Source organism: Peromyscus eremicus, chromosome 11 (genome assembly GCF_949786415.1).
Source record: "Peromyscus eremicus chromosome 11, PerEre_H2_v1, whole genome shotgun sequence".
NCBI lineage: Eukaryota > Metazoa > Chordata > Mammalia > Rodentia > Cricetidae > Peromyscus > Peromyscus eremicus.
The window spans coordinates 34,364,300-34,386,733 of NC_081427.1; positions in this window are offsets into that span (position 1 = coordinate 34,364,300).

Below are 22,434 nucleotides of genomic sequence, written 5' to 3' on the forward strand. Positions count from 1 at the left end.
ATTCAAGGCGTGTGCCACCACTGCATGGCTCTGCTTCTTGCCTAGACTGAATCAATCTCATGTAGTCCAGGGCAGCTTTGAACTCACAGAGATCCAGACAGATCTCTGCCTCCCAAGTGCTAGGATTAAAGGTGTGTGCCACCTCTTCCTGGCATCTATGTTTAGTCTTGTGGCTTATTTTGTTAGGGTCTTCAGGCAAATTTTATTAGGGTACACAATATATGGCCACAAACCTTCAGCAACACACACACACACACACACACACACACACACACACACACACACACATACACACACACTCAAGACTTAGACAACTTACTTTTGTACTAGCCAATATTAATATATGTCACATATAGCAAACTGAGAATGACATGGGCTTTTGATGCTTCAAAGTCCAAACCCAGAAACACACTTCCAGTGACAAAGCTCTGTCCCTCTATTCTTTCCAATCATTTCCACCAACTGGGGCCTAAATATTCAAATAATCAGCCTATGGGAGGCATTGTCATTCAAACCATCACAGATATATATATGCATGTATATATCCATATTCTTAGAGAATTTATAGTGTGAACTCCTGTGGTTTGGTTTTTTTTTTTTTTTTTTTTTTTGAGACAGGGTATCATGTATTTCAGGTTGCCCTTGAACTAATCTACAGTGAAGAATGACCTTGAACTTCTTATCTCCCTCCACTTAGCTTCAGAGTGCTGTGGTTACAGGCCTGTGCCATCAGGCCTGGTTAATGTGGTATTGGCAAGCTCTCTATCAACTGAGCTATATCCTTAGCCTTACACTTTCTGAATTCTTCAGCAACACTGTTCCTATCCCTCTTTAAGTGGTTCCACCACTAGATGGGATTAAAACTGATTGATCACTTCATAAATTTCTCCACTTTCATAAAATTATCTAGTAATTAATTTTAGCAGCACCATGTTTCACAATTGTCAGGCCCACAATTCCTGTGCTAGTCTGCGTGAAAAGCATCTCCTCGAATTTTGCAATGCAGAAATTTCTGTAGCAGAAACAACTGGCTGTCTATCTCAGACCCATTACTAGCTTTTTCCTTTGTGGTAGGGCCACTGACTTATTTGGAAAGCCCACTCTCTTCCTCATGAATAGAACTCACTAAGCCAAACATAACACACAGTTGTTTGTCTTTGCTGGTGATTGGTTTTAGGGTGGACAGATGACAAAGGTCTGGCATAAGGGAAGGTCTCTGGCAACCTCGCTGATAAATAAAAAGACATGTCTGCTTCCTTATGCCAGCCATTGTCATGTGCAGAGATGTGATCCATGAAGCTGGGGAGAGTTTGTGCCTATAAATGGAGAAGCCTGAGGACAGGCTACAGTTAGTGGCCATGTGGCATGGCAAATCTGTGATGAAATACCACAGCTTTCTGGTCTACAACACACAATGACAGAATGACAACTCAGAACACTTAAAGTCAGGGACTCTCCAGCCAGAAGACAGCCAGAGCATGAGTTCTCCGGTATCTCCCCACGCACTCTGGACAGTTTTCTGGCTGAGCACTGAGACATGTATGTGGGGAGAAGACCTCAGCTGCAGAAAAGGACAGAGATGAGATCCGAGCTAATGCAAAGCTGATGGTGGGGTTTCAGTCAAATTAACCAGACAGAGGACAACAATAGAATATACAAAGTGCCACTTACAAGGTCCAGAATGTGGTTGAAATTCTCCGAACATAGAGAGAATAAGAAAAGGGTAGCAGTCAACATACACCAGCATCAACATGACCCCATTATCATAGTGAACATCGGGAGACTTAAAGAAGCTGGGCTCATTGAGATATACTAGGGTAAAGGAAAATGTGTTCATACTGTCTTCATAGCAGGGACGGAACTAATCAAAAGGAAGACAAACTAACACTAAAAAAATACAGTGTTCTAAAATTTTTTACTTAATAGAGTGAAGAGCTCAAAGGAAAGAGTCTATAAACTGAACTTAACTCAATGGTAATTATACATCTTAAAAATAGAGAGAATAAGGTTTTGACAATAAAAAGAAACTTAAAGACCTGTGGCATAGTTGTATACCTCATAATGTCCAAAAGGAAAAAACGCCAACCTGTGGCAATAGCAAGAAGAACTGGCCAAAATTTACCCAACAAGGTGATAGACAAAATTTGTAGACATGTATAAGTGTAATGACTTCTAAACTTGTGTAAATAACAGTCCTACATCTCTGAAAGAAATCCAAGTTTCTGTAGGAAATTTCACCAGAAGAAAACTGTGGTCCCCATTTGTGTCACTGGTGAATTCTAATGTTGATGAAGAAAGACCCCAGTGTTGTGTATTTCAATAGGAAGAGGTTAAAGATTTCCAATTTATGTTATGGAACGAAGAGAAAATGTGAAAAAGACATTGAAAAATATTAAATATAATATTAAAGCATTAAAGACCAATATCTTTTCTGAGAACAAAATAGCTCAAGAATTGTCTTATGAAGCCAAAACAATATATTAAAAAATCACATTAAATCTATTCAATCTGACTAAGCATATTGTATCCCAGAAATATCTTTGCATTTTTCTTCCTCCCCCTTCATTCCTCTTTTCTTCTCTTCCCCACCCCCTCACTTTTTTCCCTCCCCCCCTTTTTTTGTCTGAGAATCAAAACTCAGGATCTCCTGTAGGTGAAGCATTTCTTCTACCACTGGCTGAGGGAAGAGTGCAGTTGGTGATCAGGCAACATAATGCTGATAACGCAAAAATCGTAACTTTTGGGCCTCAAGCACAAAACAACCCAGCAACTTCTGTGACTTCTGGGAAATGGAAGGTCATCTTAGAAAAGAGAGAATTAGAGAACAGGAGTTCCTATTTCCCTTTGTAAATTCTAGATCATTATGTGGCTAACCACTGAAACATGTATGTATGGAAGAGACTTCAGCTCTGTCCTTCTCATTCTCATGCCAATGCTATTTTTAATTCTGATAATACACAGAGATAAAATTTTTATAGCTTGTGAATAATGAAAAATAAAAACATATTAATTTTTGTAAGTATTAGGTGCACATATTAGAAAAAAGGCCTAGAACCATCTATCTCAAGAAAGTTGGATTTAGAGTGAGCACAGAGAAAGAATTGCCAGCAGAAAATTGATAAAATCAAAGTCAGAAAATCAATAAAGAAACAAGAAAATCTAGAGATCTTTGAAAAGTTGATGAAAGTGATAAACATCTAAATGTTAAGGAAAAAGAAAAGCTATTTTATTAACAGCAGAAATTTAAAAAAGAATCATTAAAGATCCTATGACTATCACAGCGATAACAAGGGAACATTGAGAGAATTCTTCACTCATAACTTTGATAACCTATATAAAATGTCAATTTTTTGAGTGACACTACCTGTTGAAACTCATTCAAAAACAAATAGAACAATATGAATTGACCTACATCTATAACAGAAAGTTATAAATAACTAATAACATTCCAAACGCTCTCCTTTAAAAGATAAAAACATTAGGGATGCTCCATAAGTCATTCTACAATGTCATCACCAATCACATAACAAAACCAGATAATGATATTAAAAGCAATGAAAACTATAGACTGGTATACTCATTAACATGCACATAAATATCCTCAATAAATTTTGCAAATTGAACCTAACAATGCGCAAGTAAATTTATACAAAATGACCAAATGGGAACTATCCCAGGCTTTCAAGGCTAGTCAGTATTCACATGATTAAATCAGTAGATACTGACACAGAACTGGTTTGAGTTCCAAACACATTCATAATAAATAAATACTCAATGAAACTAGGAATAGAGATGAACTGTGACCTTGACAAAACCAGTTTTACATCAAACAACTACAGATGTCATAACGCACTCTGGAAACATTTGAAGTTTTCCAAGTAGGACTAGAAACAAGATATGTGTGTATTCTTTCACCACTGCTTTTAAATACTGTACTGGAAGTCCAAACTCAGACAAAAATAAAATAAAATTGCAAACACACACACACACACACACACACACACACACACACACACTGAAGTAGATAAACTGTCTTTGCAGATGATATGACCATCCACGTAGATACTAAGAAACTGACAAATGCACTAATAGGTGAATGCAACAAATGTTAGCCTACAGAATTAATCAGATCCCTATATAGGAAAAATAGAAAGAAGAAGTTGACTTGCAGGGTATTCAAAAGTCAAGGACATGGAGACTCTGAATTATCAAGGTGACAGTTCTTGTCAGCCTAATGTATATTTTCAAAGCAATCTAATCAAAATTTCCTCCAAAATACTTTCTTCAATATTTTCAACTTGAATCTTTAGGTTTTTTAATAGAGAAGCAAAACAAACATGCAAAGAAAAACTCAAAAGTTCCTATAATGTTATGATAATTAAAACAGTATGGTATTGGGAAAAGAGCTGACAAAAGCCTCCATATAATAGAATAGAGAATCCAGAAATAGACTCACACCCTTTTTTACAACTGTACTTTCATGAGGAACAACACATTGTGGCAAGAAAAGAGAGTCTTTTGCTCACTGGTAGGAACAGAAAATAAGTCACTTTGGAAGAGTTTGGCAGTTTCTTACAAAAGTAAACACTATTCCCAGCATATAATCCAGCAATCACTCCTTGGAAGTTTCCCAAATCAACAGGAAAACCATGCTCCCTCAAAAGGTTCCACATAAATGTTTACAGCAACTTTATTCATAATTGCCCAAACTTGGAAGGAACTTAGATGCCCTTCAGTAGGTGAGTGGATAAATAAACTGTTGCATTCAGACACTGGAATACTAATCAGTGCCGAAACGAAGAGAGCTAGTAAGCTGTGGTGAGCATGGGAAAGACATAATGAATATGAGTAATTGAATGAAACCATCCTGAAAGGAGGAGGCCATGCATGATTCCAAGTATTTGGCATTCAAGAAAAGGCAAAACCATGGAGACATTAACAATCAGTGGATGCCTGGGCTTAGGAAGAAATGTAGGCGCTAAATAGGAAGAGCACAGGAGATTTTTAGGGCAGTGAGCTAGTGTACATAAGAGTAGAACAGTCATTACATGTCATTATTCATTTGTAACCACTCACAGAAGAGAAAACACTGAAAGTAGCCATTATGTAGATACTGGGATTGCCTGATGATTACAACATTAACACAGGTTGACTGATGATTACAGATGTGGTTATCTGGTGCAGGATATGGTAGTGGGCAAAGGTGTATGTGTTGGAGACGGGAGATGTATGGGAACTCTGAACTTTCTCCTCAGTTCATTTATGAATCAAAAATTTTTCTAAAAATGAAACTTATGAATGAACAAAGGGAATTTTGGACATTAAAAACTAGTAACAGTATAATATGTATAATCACATAAAATAAGGTTTACAACTGAGGCAAAATGAGTGAATTTATAAAGAAAATGCTACCCCCCAGTAGAAAATTTGGAAGTCCTTATATTAAAGAAATTGTATTTTACTTAATAAACCTTACCTTCAAAGAAGACTGTAAGCCCAATGTCCTCAATGGTGAGTTGTTTCAAGTATTTCAAGCATTATCAGACAAAGGTATTCTGATAATCCTTTACAAATTCTGTCAGAAAGTAGTGTACAAAGAACCACATTTCAACTGACTATCTACCTGTCACTGGTCACACTAAGCACACTAAGTAACTCATGATGAATTATAGATTTAAATGTAAAAGCTCAAATCATGAAATGTTTTGTAAAAACCATGGAAGGGTTTTTTCTTTCTCATGATGCTCAAAAAAAAAAAACCTGTTTCTTAGGTTCATAAATAATAACTATAAAAGTGATCATTTCTAGTTTTTTCTAAACTAAAACTTTAAGCTTATCAAAACACGAATTTAAAAAATGAAAAGGCTGGCCACAGAGATGAAGTAAAGATACATAAGCTATGCATCTGGAAAAAAATTGTTACCTAGGTATGTGAAGGAGCCCTGTGTCTTAATAAGCACAAGACAAACTGGTCAAAATTATTAAATTGTTGTGAAAAAGATTAAAAGTATTTAAGGGCAGTAAATGCATGAAAAGGTGTTCAGCATTATCAGACATCAGAGAAATGTGAATTTCACCTGGTATCTCCTGTCAGCAAAACTAATGGGATTTTTGGGCAGACGAGTGACTGCATCCATTTTAAGGTAAATGGAATCATTGTAGTTATTGTATGAAAGCTGGACTTTTCAGAGAGATCATTTTTGAAGACTTGAGCCACATTCAAGAAAAAAGGTGGAATGACAGCCTTAAAGGTGTTGTATCCTTGATACATGTAAAAGTATCAAGAGCATGGTGTGCTGATGAGCTGTGTGTGTACCAGAATTAGAACACTGGGTTTTGTCTTGGAGGAATGTAAAAACTGAATTAATTTAAGATACTGAGAAAGGCCGGGCGGTGGTGGCGCAAGCCTTTAATCCCAGCACTCGGGAGGCAGAGCCAGGTAGATCTCCATGAGTTCGAGGCCAGCCTGGGCTACAGAGTGAGTTCCAGGAAAGGTGCAAAGCTACACAGAGAAACCAGAAAAAACAGAACTCCTCCCCCCCTCAAAAAAAATTAAAAAAAAAAAGCCAAAAACAACAACAACAAAAAGATACTGAGAAAGAATAGGAAAAAGCTGAAGTTGAAATGTTCCTGAATATATTAGATATAGAGGTATATTAGAGAGATAGAGATAGTGGATCACGAGGAAAAATTATAATGGGCAAGGGGCTATTATAGAGTGTAGATTCTGGAAAATGCATGGTGATTTTGTCTATGGAAGCTTTTAAAACTTGATGCTTATTGCTCCTGTTTATGCAATGAAATAGAAAACCGGGCCATCGGCTGAATTTCTTTTTACCTTCTTAAAATTTAAAAATGTATACATTTATCCCAGAAGCTCAACTTCTAGGAACCTATCCTTTATAAACAAAGCATTGACATTAAGGGGTGGTTGCTTATACCTGCCTTCCCAGCACTTATAAAACTGAGGCAGGAAGATAGTCATAAGTTTCAGGACAGTTTGTGTTGAGACTCTCTCCCTGGTTAATAAAAAAATGTACTAAGGGAGGAAAGAAATAAAACACTGAAATATAAGGGTATAAATATGTATTTTAATATCAAATATAAATATTTTAGTATATTATTTATGTAAAATGTTTATAAAATATGAATAGAGATATTAAAAATAAAAACTAGCAACTTTAAATTGTTTATTTGAAAGTATAGACAAGAAAGAAATTTATTTTCCGGCAGGAATAATTTTCTTTTCTTTCTTTTCCCTTTTATCATATTATATTGTTTAGTTGTGGAAAGAAACACATATTGCTTTTGAATACTCACCTAAAGAAAACTGATTTTTAGGCTGGGCGGTGGTGGCGCACGCCTTTAATCCCAGCACTCGGGAGACAGAGCCAGGAGGATCTCTGTGAGTTCGAGGCCAGCCTGGTCTACAGAGAGAGATCCAGGACAGGCACCAAAACTACACAGAGAAACCCTGTCTCAAAAAACCAAAAAAAAAAAAAAAAAAAAGAAAAGAAAAGAAAACTGATTTTTAAAGTCCTGGCCTGAATAGTCTCTGTGTTTAGATCTTACATATATATCTGCCATTATACTTTAGTAGTATTACTTGATCTCATTATATTTCTACTTAATTTCTATTTAGTTCTAGCAGCAATTGTATCTATTTGGTTATAGTTGCCAGTAAATGTAATTGCTCTTTATAGGTCTTGTCTATTTAATACCTCTTGAAAGTCTCCCAAGTTTTGCATAATGTTTTAAATTATCAAGTCTTTATGAATTTTTTCACTAATGTGCCATGTTATAATACTGTACTTTATCACTATATTTCGTGTCAATTTTTCTTTTAATTGTTATTTTAATCTACTTCATGTCACTGTTTCCCAATGGGGATCGGTGAGTTTGCATCCTTTTCATTTATTATTGCTGTAAGGACACTCAGTGACCATTACAGATCTTTTTTGTTGCTGTTTTTATTGTTGTACTTTTCTTTCATTATAGTTGCAGATGGAAGATAGTTTTGATTACAATTAAGAATCAAAATCTCTGATTTTTAATTTTTGTTGTGATTGACTAGTATTTTCTCATAATAGATTTTCTTTAAAAGCATTTTTAATATCCCCACTGTTTAAAAGTTACCCACTCTACAATATTTTGTTATAAATGTCCTATGGATTTTGATATATGAATAATATTATCCCCAGAACCACCACAATTATTAGCCTTCTTCCCAGATAGCTAACAATACATTTTCCTGATTCACAGAGAACTCAGCCAAGACTTGTTGCATTTTTGCTTCTATCGACCTGTATGTATGACTCCATGCAGAAGAGGACTACTTTTATCTGCCTGTGAAGAAAGACAGAGGTCTGCTATAGGTAGCATGATGTGAATATGTGAATGCAATAATGGGAAAGCTATCTCTTCTATGCTAGGGCAGGACCTGTACTCTAGAGAACTCTAAAGAAGTCATGTTGCATCCAGTTTTCAGAACAAAGGGCTTTGCCTGAAATTGCATCTCATTTGGTTTATTCCCCTCCCTTCTTGCTTCTGGATCCCTGTTTTTCCCTGGGAGCATTTTCCTTGGACATCACGTGCACAGGGATTCTTGTGTCTGTTTCAGGGAAACTCAATCTAAGAATACTATGTTAAACATCCTGGCTTGGTTTATCTTCTGCTTCACCTAGAACAATGACAGCCCAAGGTATGACATCCTGCTCACTACCTCCCAGTTCCAAGTTCTGACCCTTTGTTTCTTCGTGTGCTTTTCTGGATTAGGGCTGCCTTGGCTTTGGTTCTCAGGCTTTTTTGACTTGACATAACATATAATATATATGTGTGAAATATGTACTTTTACTTTATTCCTAAACCTTCACTCAGGTTTCTGTTTTGGATTGAGGTTTCTGAGTAACAACAACTAAGGTATTTTAAAAGAAATTATGAAATTTGTATCTTATTAAAACCATAACATTGTATATCAATTTTGGCAATAATTTATTAATCTATAGGAAATATATTATTGGCTAAAATTCAACTCTATTTGAATCATTAAGATTACAGTTAGGAGGAGCCAAGATCTGTCAACTTTTTCTAATCAAGTTGTATTTGCTTTTGCTGATTTTACATTCCTAGAAATCTTCTCTAGTAGGATTACTTTCTACCCAGGCTAAATTGTAAAAGCCAATTTGTTTGCTGTCTACCAGTCCTCAGTCCTTTAAACATCCTGGCTTGGTTTATCTTCTGCTTTACCTAGAACAATGACAGCCTAAGGCATGAATGACATCCTGCTTACTACCTCCCAGTTCCACATTCTGACCTGTTGTTTCTCTGTGTGCTTTCCTGGATTAGGGCCGTCTTGGGTTTGGTTCTCAGGCTTCTTTGATTTGACAGCACATTTGGACACATTTCTGCAAATTGACCCTTGGCATCTCTCTTTGGAACACAGCTTGGTCTTTAAACTCTGACAGTGTGAATTATAGATGCAAGCAAGAAGTACTTCTACCTTGTGAGACTGCCTTCAAACTCCAGCCATTGAGGCCAGACACTCCAGCTCTCCTTCAGAGCGGAGGATTGGAGAGCTGCTTCCTGGCTTTCTCAAATGTCATTACTTACCTACTATTTTGAAGACAAGCTTTATGAACACTGGATTATTTCCAGCAGTAAAAAGCCCTTTATTATTTTTTTCCATGCAATATATTTTGATCATTTTTCTCCCTCTCCCGCCTTCTCCCAGATCTTCTCCATCTCCCTACCCAACTCACTTTTCTCTCCCTACCCTCTTTTCTCTCTGCTCCCAAATAAACCCCCAAAACAAGAAAAAAATTAACGAGACAAAAAAGAAGCCCACCAAAATAGAACTATCCCCCCGCCAAAAAAAATCAAGAGTTCATTTTGTGTTGGCACCTATTTCTGGGCATGGGAAGGGACCTGATCTTGAGTGTGGTTTGATACACCCAGTGACCCTTCACTAGAGAAAACTACTTTTCTGTCTCCTGGGAGATATCAATTGCAAATCGCTTCTTGGCTAGGGCTGGGGCTTTGTTTTCACATTCCATTTTCAGTGCCTGGATTCTGTCTGGCTTGAACCCATGCAGGTCTTACACACCTTTGCACACTCTCTGTGAATTCTTACATCCATTGATCCTGTTGTGTCTGGAAGACACTGTTTCTTTGGAGTCATCCATAACTTCTGGCTCTTAGAGTCTTTCCCTTTCCTATTCTGCCTAGATTATTGAGCCTTGAGGAGAGGGTGTTGATAAAGGAATCCCTAAAATCTTTTACTCTCTGTGAACTGACCAGTTGCAGGTCTCCGTGCTCTTTCGTATCTGTTCTTAAATATATTCTTCTTCTCAGCCTTACTTTAGTTGCTTCTTTCCTGACATCTTAAAATACCCATGGGGGGCCAGCAAGGTGCCTCAGTGGGTGAAGGTACCTGTCACCAAGTGTGACAACCTGAGTTTAATTCCCTGGAACCAGGACATGGAAGGAAAGAACTGACTCCTGCAGATTGGCCTCTGACCTCCACCCACAAGCCATGATACACACACACACACACACACACAAGCCATGATACACACTCACACACACATACACACACAGAGAGACAGAGATAGAGACAGAGACTAAAGTAAAATATAATTTATAAAGAAGAAAATGCTCGCCGGGCAGTGGTAGCTCACACCTTTAATCCCAGCACTCAGGAGGCAGAGGCAGGCTGATCTCTGTGAGTTTGAGGCCAGCCTGGTCTACAGAACAAAATCCAGGGCAGGTACCAAAACTACACAGAGAAATCCTGTCTCGAAAAACAAAACAAAACAAAAGAAAAAGAAAAAGAAAATGCTCATGATCTATTTCACTCATTCTAATGTAACCTGTGACCTATTTTAAGAGATTTTCATTAATATAATCAGTATATGAAGCCTCCAAGCATTAATTTTGAACTTGAGAAATATGTTAAAGTTTAATTAACTGGTTGGGAATTTAGCTCAGTGGCAGAGTGCTTGAGTGTTTGCCTAGCAAGTGCAAGGCCTTGGGTTCGGTCCTCAGGCCCCCCCCCAAAAAAAAGAAAAGAAAAAAAGTTTAATTAGCTAAGATTTGTAATCATTCTAAGCAAGATCACTAAAAGACCAAACAGCACACAATATAAGATAATTTAATTGATATAAAGAATGTTGTAATTGGTTCATAACTCAGAAAGTCATATTCTTTTGCAGAATCTAAGTTTTATATGTGTGTGTACTTGTGCATGTGTATGATGAGTGAATTAGCTCAACATTGTCTTTGTTCCAATTTTACCTTGCTGAAATTCTTTTTGTTTTTCAGTATAGCTAACATAAATTACAAATAATATCCTGGCTCATCTCTAATTCCTAACAAGGATCCCAGAATGGTTTGAGATTAAGCATCAGGGTGACTGACAGGTGATTTAAGGAACAACATTGTTATTGGGAAGTATATTTTCTCCCAGCGATTTTTTTTTTAGTTGAGTGTCCATGGTGATATAAGACAACTCCTCAGCTGAAATGCAACAGATGTTCTAATTGAGCCACAAATAGGATAGTGGAGAATTTGTTCACAAGTTTGCAGATTCAGCAACACTGATTGATGATAGAGCAGAATGGGAATTCAAGGCATGGTGAGTGATGATGGGATGGAATGGGAATCCTGGGCATGGTGTAGTGCCAAGTCCCAAAACTTGTTCAAATACATATTTTCTAGAAACATGTGAAGATCTGGGGACACAATGTCTATACAGACCTATTAAATAGATATCAGAGCATGATGATAGTATCATCACCAACCTGCAGGCCTTTTTAGAGATTTAATTCTATGGTAGCCTCTATTATACATTGGCTTTGTTCTTTTTTGCTCACACACTTAATTCAAGATAAAAAAAAAAATTTGTCTTGACTAACACTTGATCTAATTTTAGTTGGATCAGCTGTCTCCAAACTGACTATATTAAAATAATAACAGTTTTACTATATTGCATAGGTTCAGTAGGTGAGAAATTCAAGCTGAACTAAAATCTTCTCTTCATGGTATGGAGTAGATCATTCATACAACAGAATGTTTTAAAGTCATTAGTTTAACGAATAATAAAGTATAGGCAGATGGGAGTTTTAATTGTTAAATAGGAGAATAAAATTTTGTTTTATAAATGGCAAATGGCTCATCCATCCTTCATTTGGGTTGTAGCTAATACAGTGAATGTTAATTATATGTATCATCTTTGCTAGATCATCATACTTAAATAATTAACATGACAGCCTAAACATTGCTGTATTTTGTTAAATATAACTTTCATTATAAAGAACTTGCATATAAAAAACATTACTCAGCAAGATTAGTCAGAATCAAAGTCTACACATATAAATGAACTTCTAAACAGTTAGAATAACCATGCTGACATTGCAGTATTTTTTTTTTTCGAGACAGGGTTTCTCTGTGTAGCTTTGTGCCTCTCCTGGCACTCACTTGGTAGCCCAGGCTGGCCTTGAACTCACAGAGATCCGCCTGGCTCTGCCTCCCAAGTGCTGGGATTAAAGGCGTGCGCCACCACTGCGCGGCTTTTTTTTAAATAATTAAGATTTACTACCATTTCCTATTTTCTTAAATGATACCAACCAATCTAGGAATGCATTACAGATTTAACTAATAAGACTAAAGGGACCAAACAGTTGACTTCTGAATATTCTCCCTATATTTTCTCAAATCCTGGTGAGACAGAAAAAAAAATGTGCATAATCATAAACTTACATTGTGAAGGTAATACACCTTCAATTCCAAAGACCAGCACTGGAGAAATTTCCCTAAGGAAAAAAATGGGACAGGCTAGCACCATCTAGAGCCAGAACACTTAGCTGCTCTACACTGTGTTCTATCAGGATAACCTTGATCCTTCTGTACTTGGAATTTTACTGCCCTCCTAAGACAAGTAGATGGAGTCTAACAGAGTCTTCTGAGTCGGAAAAGCTGTTGCCCCATGATCTGCTGTCAACATGGTACTAACTCACGTACCCATCGTACTAACCTTTCTGACCCAGGCTCTCTCTTCCTTGTTTCTGAGAGCCTCACCACAGAAAAGTGAGAAATAAATTGGATCCTTCCTTGTAACCTTGGCCAAAAATCCAAGAACTTGCATTTCAGAATAGGATCTTGGACCCTACAAGAATTGCCTGATGATACTTCAAGTAATTTTGCTATGCCAAATTTCTGGTGAAGAATTTCCTGGGCTCCCTATAGACAAAGTGCTCCTTACCATCATATATTTCCACTATGTTCAGAAATTTTCACATGCTTTTCACAGTGATACAGCTTCCCTCTATGAATATACCTAGAAGAACTATCAAGAAGTTGTTTCTAGGCCTTCTCTGGTTAGTAGTCATCACACCATCATAGGTGAGGGCAGTGAGTTTGATAAATCAGTAAGAGTTGCTTACAGAATCATTTTCCTTTATATCAATGGCATCCCCAAAGATCAAGAGGCATTGTTTCATATAGTCTTCTGTGACAAGTATGGACATTTTCACTTTTATAATGGACTTCTCCATTCTATAGTTGAGGATCAGGAGATTCACCTAGTAAATCATCTTTTGATGACTTCCCTCTTCTTTCTGACTGCTGTATTCTTCATCTAAGTTTCTATGGACATGAAGTGGACGAACTTCATCCAACATGAAGTGGATGAATAATAGCTCTGAGAACCCTAGGAAATGATCAACATCACTGCAACAGGTACCCTTTCCTCATTTGGACTGCCCTAAGAACAAATAAATAGGCATTTATCCCTGTATTTCTGTATTTTTTTAAGGTCAGATTTAAATTTAAATCAACAGACACTCATTAAACTCTCAATATTATGAATGACAATAATCCAATCAGCTGAAGAATTTAAGAGAAGAAAGAAGAAAGTCTCTTGGGAAGGAGGAAATTCTGCCTCCAGACAGATGTTAGACTCAAACTAAAATGTTACTCTTAGGTCTCCAGCATGCTGGTCTACCTTGAAGCCTCTGCATATGCCATCTCTCACTGTCACAAATCTCCCTCTCTGAATAGACACACACATGTGCACATCACACACACACACACACACACACACACACACACACACACACACTGCTGATTCTGTTATTGACTTTTTAAAATCACTAATACATGTTATGCTCTAAAATGAACTTGTATCCCTAACCTTTTCTCACAAATAAATGTGTGATCCAAAGTAGTGCAAGCACTTGAAAACGTGTCTCCCAGTTAGTAGCCTCTTCCTGACCATTAGCAATTAGCTTTTAATAGGGAAACAAATGGTTTGCATATGATATACTCATATCTATTTCTTTATGTCAGAGGTTTTTCAACTTTGACAGTAATATTACCTAAAGAACTAGTTTAAAAAATATTCATTCCACGAGAACCACCCCAGATCTTTTTACACACCTTTCTGGGAGAGAACTCTGAGTTGTACAATTGTATTTTGCTTTTATTTATATAGTCAATCAACGGTGTAACTAGTGGTCAGAAGCAGTGATGGAGACTGAAAGTTGTAACACGGCAGCCACTGAACCAAATGAAGGTGCTTGACTGGTAACATATCATGTGGGTTTGGTGCTACAGTTTCATTTTCAGTAATTTGGAGTATTTAGGGTTGGTAGCTACTTGTGATTTCACCATAGTACTTGCTTCTTTCTGTTCTTGCTCTGCTGCCTTTTACAAATTAGCATTCTCCCATCTGTCTCTGACAGTCCTTGAGATAATGATCTCTGAATTCTAGACTGTAAAATATTATCATCAAACATGTGTTACGACTCCAGGTGGAGAGGATAAGGGTAAAGACATGAATGTTGGAGAATACACTTGGCAGTTCAGGCATTGCACATCCCAATCTGCCAAGTGTTTAGGAAAACAATGACTCTAAGAATTTCAGAAGACTATGAAACAATTTCATTGTTTTTCCTTCTCCTCTTCCTCCTTCTTCCCCTCCTCAAGGGTTAAAAGAGGAGACAGAATAATGTAATGGTTTAACTGTGTTCAAATGTATATGCTGAAAGAATATTCCTGCCAATATGTATGTACTGTATTAGTTTATAATATCTTAGCTTCTTGTTTGATGTTTCTAAGTTATTATAAAGGTCTGAAACCCTGTCCCCACTTCAAATATATCTATGTTCACCGTTTTTGAAATTTAATGAGAAAGAATAGTTTTGACTTTATAGTCCTAATATCTTCTTTAAATGCTCTCTAGTAACAGTGACCAGAGAACTTAGGCAATTATTTGATTTGAGTAATGATGTCATTTACATTTTATTGCTAAGGTTTTGTTTAAATAACTTTTAGCTTTGAGTCTTACATTTTGCTGAGATAATAGAAGTTTAAAAGATGGAAAACCCATCTCCAGTTTCAGTTTGCAAACTTCAAAAGAATTACTACCACATCAAGAATTTGAGAAATTAAGGGCTGTGTGGGTATCTCTGCGGCACTGAACACTTGTCATAGATTTTCTTTTCTAGGCTTAAGTTGATTCAAGCAATAAAGTTTGTTATGGATTGCTACTTAATGACCTATTTTATTAGTTCATCCTTCTATCTCATGAGCCATCCATTTCCATCCAACTATCATTTCCCTGGGGCAGGGGGAGGAGAAATCTATGATTTAAAACACCATTATCTTACAAGTAAGTATTTCAAGTGAATTTAGTTAAAATGTAAGAGATTAAATACAATTTAATCTTATTCAGGGCAAACATTTTCATGGTGTTCTACTTTATTTCATTTATTATTCCTTGAGAATTTAATACATGTATACAATGTATTTTGATCATATATGCCCCCTACTTCCCAAGCAAAATAAATGCTTAAATGAATACAAGAAAGGTCATGGTTTTATGATGAAGGAGGGAACATTGAGTGTTCCAAAACAAGACTGTGTCTGTTACTAGTTTATTCCCAATCCATTATGTAAATTAAGTCTAACTGAGTTGTGTTTAAATAAAATTGCCTTTGTTACGTCTATTGTCTAAGCAAAAATACACTTTTTAGGCATATATGATTATAAGTCTTTCTGCTTAAACTTTAATGGGACCGAGGAACACTGATAAAATGGCTTAATGCGAAAAATATAAAATCTTGGATATTTAAAAAGCTCGTGGTTTCTTCATTTGAGCATTTACTGCCATTTAGTAGTAAATTCTATTTGCAAAAAAACAAAACAAAACAAAACCTTCCAAGCTTCAAAAAGGACTGGATCCCCTGCAGCTGGAGCTACAGGCAGTTGTGAGCCATCGGACGTGGGTGCTGTGAACAGAACTTGGGTCTTATGTTAGAGAAGTATGCTAGCTTACTCCCTGAGCCGTTACACTAGCCTGTAGAATATACCTTTTAACTAAGCATTGTTTGCAGAGGATTTGTGTATCGCAACTAGCCCTGAGATAGACTGATACTTGTTTGTTGCAATGTTTGTAATATTGAAACAAGTTTGTATAACTTGGTACTACCAACTATCGTTATAGCAACAGTTTATTTTGATGATAGCCGTGGTTATTCGCAGAGGCTCATCCTTGTTTGTGATGGTATTAGAAGTGTTTATCAACTTTAAAAACATATTTGATGGTAACTTCAATACTTGTACTGTGTTAAATTCTTTTACATCTGAGGTATATACCTCATTTAGTGCAGGGAGAAGGGCCAAACAGACCAGTCTTCCTTTGGAAAGATTTAAATTGTTCCCGAATTTGGTGAGCTGGGCATCTGAGCTCAATAGAGAGCAGTCAGAACTTTGCTTTGTGTTGCTAATGGAACCGAGTGTTGTGGCTGCAGTTCTTAATATCTGGTTCATTCCTAGAACTATTGTTGGCAAAACTCCTATTGATGGTGTTTCATTCCAAACCAAAAGTGCAGGGAATTCCTCAAGGGTTCATTTTCTGCTGTTGTTTGATAATCCATATAGAAGGAGTCATTTCAATTCCAGGACATGTTGCTTGTCTCTTCATTAAATGCATGCTGTTTTGCTTTGTAACCAGTGCCTTCCTTTCATGGTTAAGAGTCTCTTAAACACTATCATCAGGTTCTGGAACTTCTTCATTCTCTTGGCCTCCACAGCTATTATACCCCTTTCAAAACAACAACAACAAAAATACATAATTCATTAACTGGCAAATAGATCCATGCAAAATTTAGTTATTTACTTACGTTTGAATATATTATTAGTAATAAGTAGGCTACATTCCATTTTAAGGTATCATTATGTTGTATATATTAATGTATAAGATATGACTCAGTCACAGTTATTAGAGTTGGAGGTACAACTTATATATGAAAGGATGTTCCCCTACTAATATTCTTCTGAATGTTTGGCTCCAAACTACATCAGATTTATCTGTTTAATCATGATGCACACTGATTAGCAATTTTTTGAGTTTTATTAATGTTAAAATGGATAATTGAAGGCTCATAGTAGAGTGTCTTCTGTCCAGCACATTATTTAAAATGTATTCAATCTGTTTGGGATTACAAAAACATTTCTAAAGTACAGCTATATATATTTGAATTTCCTTAAACTGGAAGTTATTTTTAAAGTATATGAATAAACACTGACCATTACAATCTAAATGAATACACCTTTTCATCTAAATGAATACACTTTTTCATCTCATTGCAAGTTATTACTAATAATTAAGCTCATTTACATAATGTGTCCCTGTATTGGCTGTCCATTTTCACCAAGCAGAATTCATAGAAAAACAAGCAACCAAACACCTGGTGGGTAAAGCACTCTAACTCAGAGGATACAGTGTATCAGATTCTCAGCATGGCAACAGTGCTCTTCAGCAGACAACAAGGCTTTCCTCGGGCATATTTCCAGTTACAAAGTGATGTGCCAGAATATAAAGAAATAAGACTGCTACGTGTTCATTTCTGACTATGATCTTTATTGTGTTTGTAAACTCATTTCAGTATTTTGAAGCTGTAATAAAGTGAAAGTATATTAATAGACATGTGAACTGTTTTTCATTAGAATGAAATAGGAAGAATCTCACACATGACCATCAGACTATCTTACAAAGCTTATTTAAAACATAGTTTCAAGTTTCCAATCGTAAAATATTCTATTCCTTTTATTTTTTTTTTTTGGAGAGTGAGATGGGATAACTATGTTTCTAAATGCTGCAGAGCCAAGGTTGAGAGCTCCTGTTCAAATTATATAGGGCATGGATAACTAAAAAAGAGGTAAAGGTAGCATTCTGTTACATATATATATATGCTAATATATGCTACTGTATCTATCTATCTATCTATATCTATATCTATATCTATATCTATATATATATATATATATATATATATAGAGAGAGAGAGAGAGAGAGAGAGATGGGAATATTTCCTTTTTATTTTTTTCTTTATTTTTCATTCTCTACCCTCTTTTCTTTAATTCTCTTATAGGCAAGATCTCCTTATGTAGTCCAGGCTGGACCACATGGAACTTGGATTCCTTCTGCCTCAGTCTCCCTAGTGCTGACATTCTAGGAAGTGTGTGCCTCTATATTAGTCCCTAGATTTAATGTGTGTGTGTGTGTGTGTGTGTGTGTGTGTGTGTGTGTGTGTGTGTGTGTGATGCTGGGGGATAGGATAGAAAATTGGAGCTTAATTCATGTTATACTAGTGCTCTACTGCTGAACTACAGCCCCGGAGCAGAAACTATTTTCTTAGTATTGGAAAAAGATATTTTAAAAGTTAACGAACAAGTAAAATGTTTTAAAAGTTAACAAAAAGTTAATGGATGGAACTAGAAAAGTTCATCCTGAGTGAGGTAACCCAGACCCAGAAAGACAAACACAGAATGTGTGCTCACTTATAGGTGGATATTAGCCATAAGTAAAGGATAACCATGATACAATCCACAGATTCAAAGAAACTAAGTAACAAGGCAGGAGGGGGACATGTGAATATCATTGTGAAGGGGAAATAAAATAGATATCACAGGAGGAAGGGGGCGGTTCCGGATGGGGGAAGTGGGCGTAGGAAGAGGAAGGATCAGGTTGGGAGAGAATGGAGGGAAAGAGTGTTGGGAAAGACAACTAGAAACAGGGGCTTCTCTGGGATAAGACAGAAACTTGCTGCAATGGAAACTCCCAGAATCTATGAGGGTGACCCCTGGCTAAGACTCCTAGCAATTGGGGGTATGGAGCCTGAACTGGACATCTTCCATAACTAGGCAAGACTTCCAGTGGAGGGCTTGGAATAGAAAACCACCCACATAACCTTTGACCTACAATTTATTCTGCCTACAACATATGCTGGAGTAAAGATGGTGCAGAAATTGTAAGAATGGCCAACCAATGATTACTCCAGCTTGAAACCCACACCATCAATGGGAGCCTACCCAGGGAGGGTCAGGACCCAGAAGCTGGATAGCCCAGAGACCTAAGATAGAACCAAACATGACTGGCAAAAAAGAAAAAAAAGTCAATGAAATGATTCCTAATGATATTCTGCTATATTAATAGTTTGGTGCCTAGCCAATTGCTATCACAGAGGTTTCACCCAACATCAGATCAAAACAGATGCAGAGACCCACAGCCAAATCTTTTGTGGACCTCAGGGAATCCTACAGAAGAGATGAAGGAAGAATTATGAGAGCCAGAGGGGCCAAGGACACCACAAGAAAACCACAGAGTCAGCTAACCTGGCCCCATAGGAGCTCACAGAGGCTGAACTGCCAAGGAGAGTGTTGGTGTGGGACTGACCTAGATCCTCTGCATATGTGTTACATTTGCCTAGCTTGGTCTTCTTGTGGGATTCCTAATGGTCTGAACAGGGGCTGGCTCTGACTCTGTTACCTGCTTTTGGGACCCTTTCTAGCTACTGGGTTGCCTTGTCCAGCCTTAGTAGGCGAGGTGGTGCCTAGTCTCCCTGCAACTTGGTATATCATGGTTGGCTGATGTACATGGGAGGCCTGCCCTTTTCTGAAGAGAGAGGAGAAGGAGTGGATTGGTCGAGGGAGAGTGGAGGTTGTGGGGAGGAACTGAGGGTAGAGGAGGGAGGGAGAGGAAACTGTGATCAGGCTAGAAAAAATAATTAATTAATTAAAATAAATTAAAAATGAAAATTTTAAAAACGTTAGTGAAAGGCATTTATATATGCATTGCAACAAGCTGAAGGATAAATGAATTGAGTAAAATTGGTGAATTATGCATGGCTCACCGTCCTTGGATTCTAAGATGCAGCAAAGAGATTATGGTTTCTGAAAGGTATTGGAGATGATTTCATCAGAAACTTATGTTGCCACATCGAGAAAGTTCAGTGGAAGTAATACAGTGGCTTTAAGAGGAAGATAAGGTTGGGGAGATGGTAGTAGGCAGTGGGTAGATCAGTAGGTAAAGTGCTTGATATGCATACTCAAAGACCTAAATTTGAAAGCCCAGAACCACATAAAAGCCACACAAAGTAGCACTTGTCCATAACCCAAGCACTCCTGTGGTAAGATGAATACAGGAGAATCTCTGTATCCCAGCCAGCTAGACTGGCACATGCAGCAGCAGAAGGATGTCAAGGACTAAGATGAGGTTGTCCTATGAGCTTCATATACAGACCTTTGCATTCATGTACCCCATACTCTAGACTAGAACACACACACACACACACACACACACACACACACAATGACAAATAAAAACAAAAATAAAACCATTATAGAAGATGATTCAGGATGGCAATTATGGAAATATTAGGAACAAGATCATATCACATCATTTTATGCCAACTAAAATTATTAACACAATTCTGGTCTAAGGCAACTGAGAGCTATTATAAATGTATAAAGAACTTATTACACTGAGTATTCAAAGCTACAGCTATTTACTAAACATATAATATGTGTCTATCAGTTAAATCTATTTAAACAGCAAATGTTAGGGAATCCTAACATAACCATTAAATGGTGAATTTATTACCAAGCACGGTATTCTGTGTTGGCTAGCCCTGGTTTGTCAAGGCAGGTTGCAGAGCAATTCTCCATTTTTAACTGATGGAATTTGATTAAAAGCAATTATGTCAATAATGTCACAATGGACTTTTAGAATGAGAGGGGGAAACTGGGGACCCATCTTAGAGTTAAACAGATATTACTACTCAAATTTAGGTCTGGCTTCTAAGGAAGCCAGAGGGAGAGGAAAGTAAAGAAACGGGCATGGGAGCTGGAGGTTTTCCTTTTTGAGTGGGTGTTTTAGACTGGGCCCAGAAAGGGTGATGATTCTTTAGAACAGTAAAAACAGTTCTTCCAGCTCAAGCCTTGGCCTTTGACGAAAGTAATAGCTAGGAAAACGAGAATATGGCAGCATGAAACGTTCACTGTGAAAATGCCACCGTGATGAATGCTACTTCTGGTGATGACCAAGGTGATGACTTCAAGGAACTTCTCTACATAAAGTCAGTCTTCATGAGAGCACCATAGCTTAGGGATCTTGTTACGCCCATTCCACAGATTAAGAAGGACTTAATCCTGGTCCAGGCACCAGGGTTCCATTAAGCTACTAGTTTAATACTTACTGAGAAGGTAGGAGAGACTGGAAAACTACCAAATAAGAAGTTGAATACAGAAGATAGAAAAGACAGTGATACTCTAATTTGTGATTCATTTGGGATAAAATTTAGTTATCCCACAAATACTTGAAAAATTACTATATAGTAAGATGAACAATTTAGTTAGTAACCTCAGAGTTGATGATTTCATTAAAGATATTTGCAATTTTGTATCAACATTTTTCTTATAAATTGCTAAATTGAGTCTCAGAATATGAGTGACATCTACTTAAAAGGATTGCTTAGTATGAGAAATTACAGCTAGCTGGTCTTCAGTGAAAGTGAGTGAAATCCTGCTAGATGTTCTGAATAGATAGTATTTGACTTTGTATGTAGTAGTTCTTGTCAGACTCTGCTGTGAAATCCAAAGTGTAAGGCTATGCCTACAACCAGTTACAAAAACACACACCCTGTGACCTCCAAAGGGAGAAGGACAAATTATAGAAAACACTTAAAAGCTGCTTGAAGATTTATCCCAAAATACACCCACGTACACACATACAGGGGGAGGTTATAACACCTCTGTGTCTAGCATAATATTTAAAAGCCAACTGTCTTTTGTCTTTATCCCTTCAGATAGATAATTTTTGAGTTACACTTTTTAAACATACACAATGTGATTTCCCTATACCTATAAATGTAAACTTGGAAGAAAATGTATTTCTTCCTTATTAGTAATACTAGTGATAAATACTCATAAATTTCACTTAAATTTTCAATCCAGTTTTTTTTCTTTACTGTATTTTAGAGTTATTAGATAAAATACCAGATGGGTAGCTACATTTGAAATCTAGATGAGTTATACACATGTATGAAGCTCAAAATGTGGAGGGAGAAAGGCATCTTTCTTTTTATGGAAACTTGA